Here is a 10,952-nt window from a genome sequence, read left to right as displayed (position 1 = left end):
CCTTGCCCGAGCACGGCGAGCACTTTTTCGAGGGGAGTTGGCTTCCCTTAGCATAACGGTCGTCCCGGGTCGTCCCCACACAGCTGGCCATCCGGCCTTGGTGCGATGGCGATGGCTGTCGGCGATAAAGTGAGTGTTGACAGTTGTCGTTCTCCATGATACCGAACTTTTAAATGCATCCGCTTCAAACAGATGCATCGGCGACGGCTGCCGGCGACGGGTGACGGACGGACGGTGATCCACTAACCGCCAACCGCGGGAGCGCTGCAGGATTTTTATCCTTTGCCTGACTAGGGACCCGGGACCCTCTTTTGGCCCGGGAGGGGCGCGGGTGAGCTATTTATTTCTCGAACCCGAGGGGGCGCGCTGTCCGTTGCTCGAAAACAGGGTGTCCACATCGTGACAACCGCCCAATATTCCACGGTGCTCCGGGGTGCTTTTATGTTGCCACATCGGGCAGTTACTACGGTGGCCAACACGGGCCAAGTTTCTGGCCTCTGGCTTTCACCCAATGCTCTAGCGAGGCGTTCTATTGTTTTGGGTAGCATCACTCTTGGTGGTGACGGAAAAACGGCTCCGGTTTCCGATTGTGGCTCTTTTGTTGTTTTGAGTGGTTGCTTAGTTTAAATAAAATGTTTGTTAATCGAATGAAAGTGCTCGAAACAATAATAGTCGGCCAAATGAAAGGATGGTTTTCATTGAATTTGAAACCAAATTAAATCAAAGGGCTACATAACTTTTACGGGTTACATACCTCGGTCGGATTGGAACTTTCTGCCCTACCGCGTAGTTTGACGTGAAGATTCCTTAACTTGCTAAGAACAATATTCTCGTTATTAATCAATATTTTATCGCCCGACCTAATTTATCTCATATATGGGCGGATTTGGTTGAGCCATGGATTTTCAAGTCACATGGTTAGTTAACCGGTCCTTTTTAGGGAGTGTGCGCTGAGCAGGATTTCTTTTTTGGCATATTGGTATTCAACCCGGTTCCAGACTGCAGTCAGCAATAGTTTCCATGCGCGATCTCGCGATCGTGGGCCGCAAAAATTCATTTTAAAAATGTCCTGCCGAAAGACGCGTCCCAGAAATGTGGTCAAGGATCGGATTGTGGAACGAAATTAAACTTAAATTTAAACTTCCGATATTAAATTACTCAATTTTTAGTAGACTCAATCAAAAACAACCACACAGTTAGGCTTTAGTATAATGCGAAAGGATATTTTGAAAAGCGATTCCTCAAAATGCAGTCCTGTGTGTAAGCTGAAAAAGTTAGCCACACGGATCGATCCGATTTAGCTCGGCGAGAGATAAATCTCCTGCCTGGCCGTGTGTTGTGAAACCGAATCATGTCAAGATTATCTCCAAGCGTACCAAACGCTCGATACGATACCCGTCAATCGATGGAAGGCTGCTTAGAAATCAAACGGAAACAGCAAACGTGCGGTGCTCATCCCGCCAGCGGCCAGTGGCCCCTTTGACCGCTTTATGCCAATGCTGCCAATTTGCATGCGGCTCGCGCTTCACCGGGCTAAGTATGCTAATTAGCCCCAGCCGGAGCATAAATGGAGCCCGAACCCTGGTGCGCTTGGCTTAGCTTTAACCTAATAAAACTGAGCCGGTGGTTCGAGTTTTTCTTTGTGCCCAAAGTGTCCGACGTCCGGGCGTTTTGGTGGAAACACTCGCTTCCGTATCGCCCCGGCCGGCTTGGGACGATAATGAATCCTGATTTTCCGCTCCGATGCGGCTGGGAGCGAAACCACCAACACACCGAACGCCAGGCTGCTTCATAGCATATGCTGTGTGCCCTGTTTGTGTGTGTGTGTTACGCGTCGATCATGGGTTCGGCGTGGTACACCAGCAAGGCGTTCGTCCATGGGCCGGCCAGGGGGCTCGTCTGTTGGTGGTGCTGCAGCTGAACGGGAAGAAAACAAAATGGGGCCGCTTCTTCAAAGGCGGCATCCCAGTTTTGCGCCCATTTCCGGTCGCTTCCCGCAACCCTAATCTGCGTCGTATTTCATCTCCCGGTCGTAGCCGAATAGTGGAGTCCCAGTGGCAGTGCAAAGTCTTCGCAGAAGGAGTAAAGTGGCCTCCGGCCGGCCAGCAGAGGCGGCTGCACCAGGCACCAGAAACAGTAGCGCGCTTGCAGTAACGTTCGCCCATCGCCCATCGCCGCCGGATAAGTCCTACTTAAGTAGCAACGGAAACATCCTGGCAAAGGTCCTGGCAGTTCCCGGCAGCCGACAATGGGCTCCAGTAACGCGTGGCGAGAAAAAGCCAAAGCCCAGCTCACCGTGGGTGGGTTGTTTGGGTGAAAATGAGTGCCCACAGGGCAGGGAAAATAATGAATGCATTGTTGCTTGCCTCATTAACTACCACTTCATCTGGATTTCTGTGTGCCCGGGCTTTCTAGTTCTTCTCTTTTTTTTGTTTGGTCAGACGAAAGCAAACTAATCCTTGGAACACCGGAACCCGGAGCGCTGCACGCTGTCGAGAGCACGGGCAACCCTTATGGTGGCCTGCCCGGTGCACTGGCAAAAGGAATCACCGTGGCCGTGTTCGGAAACCGTTCGGTGCATGCTTCGTGGGATGCTTCTCTGTACTGGGGGGGAAACCCCGGTCTTGTCCGTGGCCGACCCCAGAAGCGTTCCGAAGCGGTGGCTGACTTCTGTAATGGGTCGGAAAATCTTGGACTATTTATGTGGGAGCGTAAAGCTATCAACCACATTACAAGCGCCCACACGTGGGCGAACGAAACGGACGTGTTTGTTCAACGTACGTAGCGGCAGGAAGTGGCCACGTCATCGGCTTCCCGGGCCGAGCCGAGGAAGGCGTGCTTCTGGAAGCAAACAGGTGTAAATGAAGAGGATTGCGCGCACCATGGATATCATGGTAATTATATGGTCCTGCTAACAGGAGCTGCTCATTTGCAGGATTGGCTGATGGAGCTCGAATCAGGTACGCCACGTTTGACCTGAAATCTTCACTTCATCCGCGCACGGATGCTGATCGTTCTCCCATGCAACGGCTTATGGGTAGTTCGGGGGTCTTGTACTGTGCCCCGTACACAAATTATGATGCCTTTGTCGCGCCGTGCAGACATTCCTGGAATGGCTTGGCTTGGCTTGGCGGTGGATCCAAAGGCAACCGAAACTCCTGCCAGCCGGTTGAGAAGCACGGTTTTTTTGCGACACTGTGTTCGGCCTGGCCACTGGCCTGGCTGGTCGGTAGACTCTGGCTGGTTGGTGAAGTTGGCGTGCTGATTCAATTTAATGGCGCATTAATGGTGAAGCCGAGCCGGGCCCGTAGACATGGCGTTTTATGTTTACGCAAACGCAAAGCCCTTGTCAGCAGCTCCCGGAAGCCATTATCCGCTTAATGGGCATCGAACCGGAACTGTACAGTTCGAAACTGCCCCCCTTCGCGGTAACGACGGGCGGCCGGTCGGACGGGAGCCACCGAAGGCACTGGTCCCTGGTCGCCACTGGAAGCTGTGAAAAACGTGCCCTTCGGGAGATCGAGACAAACGAGCCCCATCTCGGCGGCTCCGGTCCGAGCCGCCCGCCTAAACCTTTCCGAAAAAGGCGGACCCCGGGGGGCCCCGGGGTTCGGGTCTACGGTTCGCGGGGGTTTCCGTGCCGGGATTTAGCATGTGTCAGTGCGGGCTGTCGGGCGGGTTCACTGTGGGTCTGTCGTTTTTTTTTTCTTCTTTTGTCGCATCTTTGTATCCTTTTTCGGCCATCGAGGCCGTTATTTGATGCAAACAAGGATAGGGTCGGCGGGCGGACCGGGTGCCGGATCCCCGGATAAAGTGCCTCTATTCGCCGTGTCATAAATACTGGCCGTTACTGTAGTCCCGTTATAGTTTGAATCTCTGATTTAGATGTTGTGCCATAAATAGCGCAGCTTTCGCTGAATCCGGTGGGCCCGGGCTTTATTGATGGTTCGGTTTGAATGTGGGCTTTCACGTTTTTTTTTCTTCCGGCGATTAAATGTTACTTTTTGTCAATCCCCACCCGCCCTAACGAGGGCGCTATGAAGCGGAGCCAGTCGGAGCATCCACGGTCCGCAGTCCACGGTATCGATTAAGAGGCTCTAGAAAACGAGGCCCAGAACGTTGAGCTATTCATTTTACACGTCACTGCGGACCGCGTGAGGCTTCACCCTCACGTGTGCGATTCTTATTAGTTCTAATGGCGAGTTTCTCCGAATGTCCTTTCTGTGAGCGTATTCTTTGCTCCGCTCTGAAGTGGGCGCAAAAGGTAAACCTTTGTGGTCGCTTCTGTTGAGCACCGCACCGAGCCTACCGGTTGGTGAGTTGGTGCAACACCGCACGAAGCTTTTCCACGGCCAAAAGGTAGGAGCCGTCCCGTTCCGCGCCCGCTAGTGGGTCGTGCGCGAATATGAAGTGACGAGTTGTGTTGCGGATTTTTTTTTCTTTTCGTGCCGCAGTCCGCGGCCTTTTTGATCTTTGGTCCTCGGCCGGGTGGTGGTCATGTTTCGGGCAGAACGGTATGCCGACTGCCGGGTGGGAGGTTTCAGCTTCCCAGAAAGCCGCTAAAGAGCAGTCGTAGCAACTTTGGATGGTACTCAGGCTGATTGAAGTTTTCCACTTGTCGAGCCCCCCCCGGGCGATCTTTGTTTGCTGTGAACAAAAGTTTGTGGCGGAATAGAACTGTGGCCGAAATGGTTAGAAAACTTCATCATGGCGAGGCGACTTGTGGCTGATGTTTAGTATGTTTCTTTGCCATTCTTTGCACAGAATCGGGGAAAATAGTTCGTTTTAATAAGCGAAATAAAGCGAACAGGAGAATGGTTCTGCAATAATCGGACATGAATTGGGTTCTTGGAGTTTTGCAGAAAACTTCCTAGAAATGTTGACCTATTTTGGCCGGTGATTTTTTTCCCTCCCTATTTTTAATATTCTCGACCGGACGGGAGCGAGAGCGTGAGGTCTGGACCGTCACGATCATGCGAGGATGAACCCGAGTCAAAGCGTCCGGGACGCACGCGAACCATACGGACGGCACAGAGTCATACAGAACGTGTGGGGAATTCGTGCACCGTCAAAGCATCAAAAGCCGCACCGCATCCGGACGGGCTTCCCGAGGGTTTCGTTTAATTTTGGTTTGGCCGCTCATTAGCCGCGTGGTGATGCTGCAGAGCGCCAGAGCTGAGCGTAGTGTCGCTTATCACATGCCGTAGCCGACCGTTGCCGACAAATTGCTCCTTTGCTCCTAGTGCCAGAAAACCACCGGGAGCCATTCGTGTCGTTCGGGCTTTAAAGCTGTGCCACGCTGACCGACGGTGGGGCCCATTTAATTAAGAGCTGATTTGGCTAGCTTATAATTCATTTATTATTAAAGACCGTTCCCTGTGGCATTGCTGCGCCGTGTTCCGGCGAGAATGTCGGGGCCCTCGTCCGAACCTTGGTCTGGTGAACACGGCGCCAATCCTGCGCTGCAAATATGCTGGCAGATTTGCAGCTTAAGAACCGTTGTCTTTTCGTTGCTTTCCAGGCCCTAACATTTAGTTTAATCGTCGAAAATATTCTCCCGAACCGGTTCAAGCCCGCTGTTTGCACGAGCTGTGGTTTTAGAAACTCTGACCCAATGGCCAAATCGATGTCAAACCAATAAAAAGTGGCATTGCGGGCCGGACGAACAAAAATGTCGTTCGGTTATTTATGTTGTGCGCAGTTTTGCCACAGCCTGCCGGCAATTAACCGATTGGTGTAACCTTCAAACTGGTCGCAAGGAATTCGACTTTTCTTTTGCGGCTGGCTGGCCGGGCTGATTTATAGCGAACAAACAAGCGGCCACATTTCGCATTCGCGCGCACCGAGGGCTAATAACAAGCCGGCTTCAGTCGGACACGGAGTGGGGTCCCCGGAAGGCCTCGGCAGCCTGCGGCATAAATCACCGTAACGACATCGGGCGGGTCCAGCCCTGGACTTTGGACTAATTTTCCTGTGACATCGATCCGGTGAGCCGTAAAGACGGTTCACCCTGGGGCGGCACTGGCACGCTCCGTTTGCGCCATGTGACCGCCACATGTGACCATAATCAGTTCCCAAATCAACCGTAAACTATAAGTTACGCCGACGCCGGGTTGCCGAGTAATGAAGGCCCGCCGGGAGGCTGGCAGCTGAGTAGAATCCCCCCGGGTTCCGGGACTCCACGTTTCCGTATGTATTTATGTACATGATAATGGAGGTCGTTTCGATCGAGTGTGGCGCGAACAGAATCCCATTGTCATCGTATGTGTCCTCCTTAACGTGTTTGTTTGTGTGTGTGTGTGTGTCCACAAGACGGAAAGCCGAAAGGGCATACGATTACAATATCAATAAGCTTCATGCTATCGATATTTCTTCCGTCTGTTTCCGTGGCCGTACCCATCCGACCGCGGCCCGTAATGATCATGAACCCAAAGTTGCTGTAATTTAAATGCAACTTGATGCACTCATTGCTCCAGGACCTCAATAAAACTGGCCGTGGTCGGGCAGCTCAAAGCGTTGGCGCGAGTTTTCCTACGGCTTAAGAGATAAAAATAGAGCCGAGACCCTAGAAAGGCAGGGTGGCCAATTTAAAGCAGACCTTTTCAGAGGGGTTTTGTTTGCGCTGGAGCTTAGCCGAGATAGCACATATACAAACACATTCCTTCCGCGTGCGTTGCTATTCATCCCGAATGTCGAAAGCTCCTGGGTTGATAAGTTGACGACAGGGCGACAGGGCATCGGCGGGCATCGGCGGGCACGTCAACGATCAGCGAAAGTCCTCTCGCCGGGCCACCAGGAATACCAAAACAGGACGACAGGACGGCCACCGATAGGTTTCGGGGCATCTCCGGGGCCCGTTCGGTTCGATTGCGATCGAAGACGATGGGCGGCTGGTGGGTTTTCCAATATATTTGGGATTAAAATCGAACCCGACGGCCACCCGACGCCGTGGGTGGTTAGGCGCGGGTTGTGTGTGCGCCGCCCTGCCATCACCGTCCGCACGTACACGCGTATGTGTTTCGGTGTCCTTCGGTGCCACCCGGTGAACGGGAATCGATGAAAGGGAACACCGAAAAAGTAGAACGCGGAACAACATCGGTGACATGAGAATACCGCGGGGCGAGGCGGGGCGGGGCGGGGCAAGGCGGCCGGTCGGTGACTGGGAACGTGGGCGTAGGTGGGAAAGAAAAATAGCTTTTCTTCCGAACTTTTGGATAATGTGGCAGCGCGAAAGCGATTTATGCCCCCTCCGGGCAACGCATCGCATCACATCGTGACATCGCCGGGGGGGCGAGCGGAGGACGATCATTTGGGAGGTCGAATCCGGATGCGGTCCTCCACTGTCAGCGTGGAGGGCGAGAGCCACGGGGCATGGGATTGCCATCGAAAGGAGCAAGCAAAGGGCCAAGGGGCCAAGGGCGGAAAGAAAAATCCATTCTGGGTAGAATAAAGAGGCAGGAAGTGAGTTAGTACACGCCGAAAGTAGCTCCCTGAATAGATCCTCTCCAATCAGCGGCCCATAGAAAGGGGCGGACGAAGTGGTGCCGAAGGGCATTAAAGGGACCTCCGCATAATGGTGCGCGCGGGAGCATTGTGCCGTGGCCCTGGGGCCGTTTGCCCGGCCTGGGAAAATGATGGAAATAGCCGAGGTTTTTTGCACGGTTCCCATTAATGTGACTTTTTTCGTTCGCTCCTCCGACGCGCGTTCACTCCTCGCAGGTGGCTTCGGTGCCTCACCGCATCGGATCACGGCCAAATGGAGTTTACGGCCGGGGTTTTTAGGAACTAATTTACACCGTGAAATGCTGCGTTCCTGCGAGCACCATCGGCTGTGGGTGATCGGGCCGGGGCTATCCTGGCTGATTTGCCGGTTAATAAACATTTTCTTCCCTTCCGGCCAGGCGTCTCGCCATGCGACGAAGGTGCCAAATGAACGGGGCACCAGGCGTCTCCATGGCTTGGCGCGTGTGGCAATTTATTCACAGTGTGCCAATCGTTGGCGCTCGTTTGCTCGTTCGGGCTGCACCGGTCCACCTGGTGCCCCTGGGCCTGCCAACGCGCCGCTCCCGGTCGTGACTTGCGCTGCGACATCATTTATATTCAAAATGTGATCAATATACCGAATAATAATACATTTTCGCAATACTTGACAACGAGCTGCGCGCCGAAACCACCGTCCCACTGGCGCTGCTGGCCGGTGCTATGGCCACCGTCGGGCCAGGACTTGCCCGATCAGTATCCTTTTCCATCGTCGCCACCAGCGGAATGCTGCGTGGAGCGCGTCAGCGTGGCTGATTGCGTAAAAGAGAGAGAAAGAGAGAAAGAGAGAGTGTGTGAGCGAGAGGGAGCAAGTAGATGTACACTTCCTCCCGGGGAAGCTCGTGACAAGCGTGAGATGTTATTTCTTGCGCGCTCCCGGGCACCGTGTCCGAGATGTGTTCGAAGTTCGTTATTTATTTTGTCATGCGATGGCACTTCGAGTTTTGTTTGCCGCCCGCCCATCACGGGGCCACGAAGCCACGGGGCCAAGAACGAGGGGGCTGGATTTCTGGAGCTTCTGGGAGCCGCGCGTTTTTGGATGGCGTTCCGCCGGCGATCCTAGTCGTCCTCGTCGTCGTCGTCGTCGCTCAATGCTTCATCATCATCATCTCATTTTCATTCTTGCACCATTCTTTTTCCCACAGTGTTCATCTGCCGGCTACGCGCAGCCCAACCCGAGCGCGACTCGAGGTCCGGGGCTAGAAATGGGTGGCTGAGAAACTTATCATAACTTTTGTGCGGTTTGGCACCGAAATTTCGTGGATTGTATCCGGGCGTAGGTATAGCGGCGTAGATTTTTCGCTTCTTCTTCTTCTTCGGCGTCGTGTTTTTATTTTCTGGGAGCCCGTTTTGGGGGGACTCTGGCGACCACTAACGTACTGCCGTACGACATGGCCAGTGTCGCCTTTGTTCCGATTCGGATGCGAAGAGACAAGCACCGAGCGAGAGAGAGAGATAGGGAGACAAATACAGCGGACGGAAGCATTATCATATTTTCAGCATTATGAGTGTTGTCGTCCGTTTCGGGTTTGCGGGTTTGGCGCACGGCGCCCGTCGGAAACGGCCAAAGTTTTCGGCCCCAGACGATCGATTGTGACGCGTGTGACACGGTACGGCTGCGGATGACGATACGCCGGCAGGGACACCCTGAGGTTGACATTTGGAAGCTAACAAAAAAGAACAGGAAATCGCTGGCTCTGCTTTTGCTGACACTGACCCCGACCGGAGGGAGGATGGATGGATGGATGTGTTTAAATTCCATCCCCCCACCCTCGCGTACAGCCCGTGCACGTGACGTTGGGGACGCTGGACAGACAGACTTTGTCGAACGCTGGGAGCGTAACCGCCGAACGCATAAACGTGCGGAAGCATAAAAAGAAAAACGGAACTGCATTCCGGTTTCATTGTCCATTTGGAAGCTCATATCGAAGGTCCTTCGGTGTGATGTAACACTGGTTCGTGTGCCAATTGAATGTAATAACATGCCGAAGGGCAGCAACGAGCAGTGGCACTGAAGGTTTGCGATTGTGGCGTAATCTGTGGCCGACGGACGATGTCCTCCGTGTTTTATTCGGGCCATTTGAATACAGTTTCGGAAACTGAGTTGCACAATGGACACTCGGAAACTTTGCACCAAATTTCCATAAACATTCTTGAGCGCGTTTTGTCGGTGATGAACTGCTCGGGTCAATCACTCAATTATTTGGGTGAACATAAAACTTCGGACGGGTTGATGTTTGTTTGTCGGATAAGGTGACTTCAAATATATTTGATTTGGCTATGTTTTTGGGCACTTCCAAAGAAAAAACAGGAAACAACGTCGCAAATCGTAATACGTGGAACTTTCTCGTGGACTCAATTTGGTACTTAAAACAGGGGAGCGCTGTTTTTTTCTTTGCTTTGTCCATAATTGGCACGCGAATTCCGAAAGCTCTGGTGGTCCGGTGCAAAATCAACCCACCCACCAACGGTGGGCGTCCGTTTGATCTTTTCACCCACCTTTCATTAACACTTGGCAAATCATGGGTTTTCGCGTTTCCATAAATCGGGATTACCTCATAACTCGTTCCGGGACCAAACCCATCAGGCTCGCAGGAGGAAACCGAACCGAATCAAGACCGGCAAGCTTAAGATCGTGCTGAGGCCCTGAGACGGTGGGTGCTCGAAGAATGTTCGCCCGCTCGGTACGGCCGGTAGCGGAAAGGGCCGAAATGCGGTACGTGCTTCGTTTGATTGCCTGCCAGTTTCATTCGACGTGCGGCGTATGGCTGATTGAAACCAATTTATTGAAAATCATAAGATGAAAGGTTTCGAGTGCCGGCAGAAGGAAGGAAGGATGTTGAAAAAGAACCCAAAAGACGAAAGCACCAATCGATCGATCGGCCGCCGGCCCTATTTACATATCGGTAAAGGTTGGGCAAACATTCTCACCACCAGCCGGGTGGGGCCACCAGCCGGGTGGGGCCACCAGCGTCATCGTCGTCGTAACCGCTCGAGCTGCTCGGGAAGCGGCTGCATACCGAGCCGAATCGTGGCGAGGCATGTGCTATCTTTCGCTTTGCCGTTCTTTAATTTATTCCATCATTACTATTCAAAGAATTTGTAATCGTAATGCCAATCGCTCATAAGCTGGCCTCGCCTTCGCCTGCCGAGGCAGGAAATTATCAGTCATGTTAAAAGTGGGGTGCAGCCACCGGGATGCTTTAAGTGTTTGGGATGAAAACATTCATAATTCAAACATAGCACTTCTTTCGGGTAATCATCCGATGCTTGACCAGTGCTAGGTATGCAGATTGATAGTGCCGAGCCATCAGCGAAGACGATGCGAGTCTGCTGAGAGTTGATGAAATGTCCAAAGCAGGAGCGACTCACTTGGATACGCATTCCGACCGCTCGTCGACTTTGCGGCCAGT

This window comes from Anopheles cruzii, chromosome 3 (genome assembly GCF_943734635.1).
Source record: "Anopheles cruzii chromosome 3, idAnoCruzAS_RS32_06, whole genome shotgun sequence".
Classification (NCBI taxonomy): domain Eukaryota; kingdom Metazoa; phylum Arthropoda; class Insecta; order Diptera; family Culicidae; genus Anopheles; species Anopheles cruzii.
Note: the sequence above shows the minus strand (reverse complement) of the source record.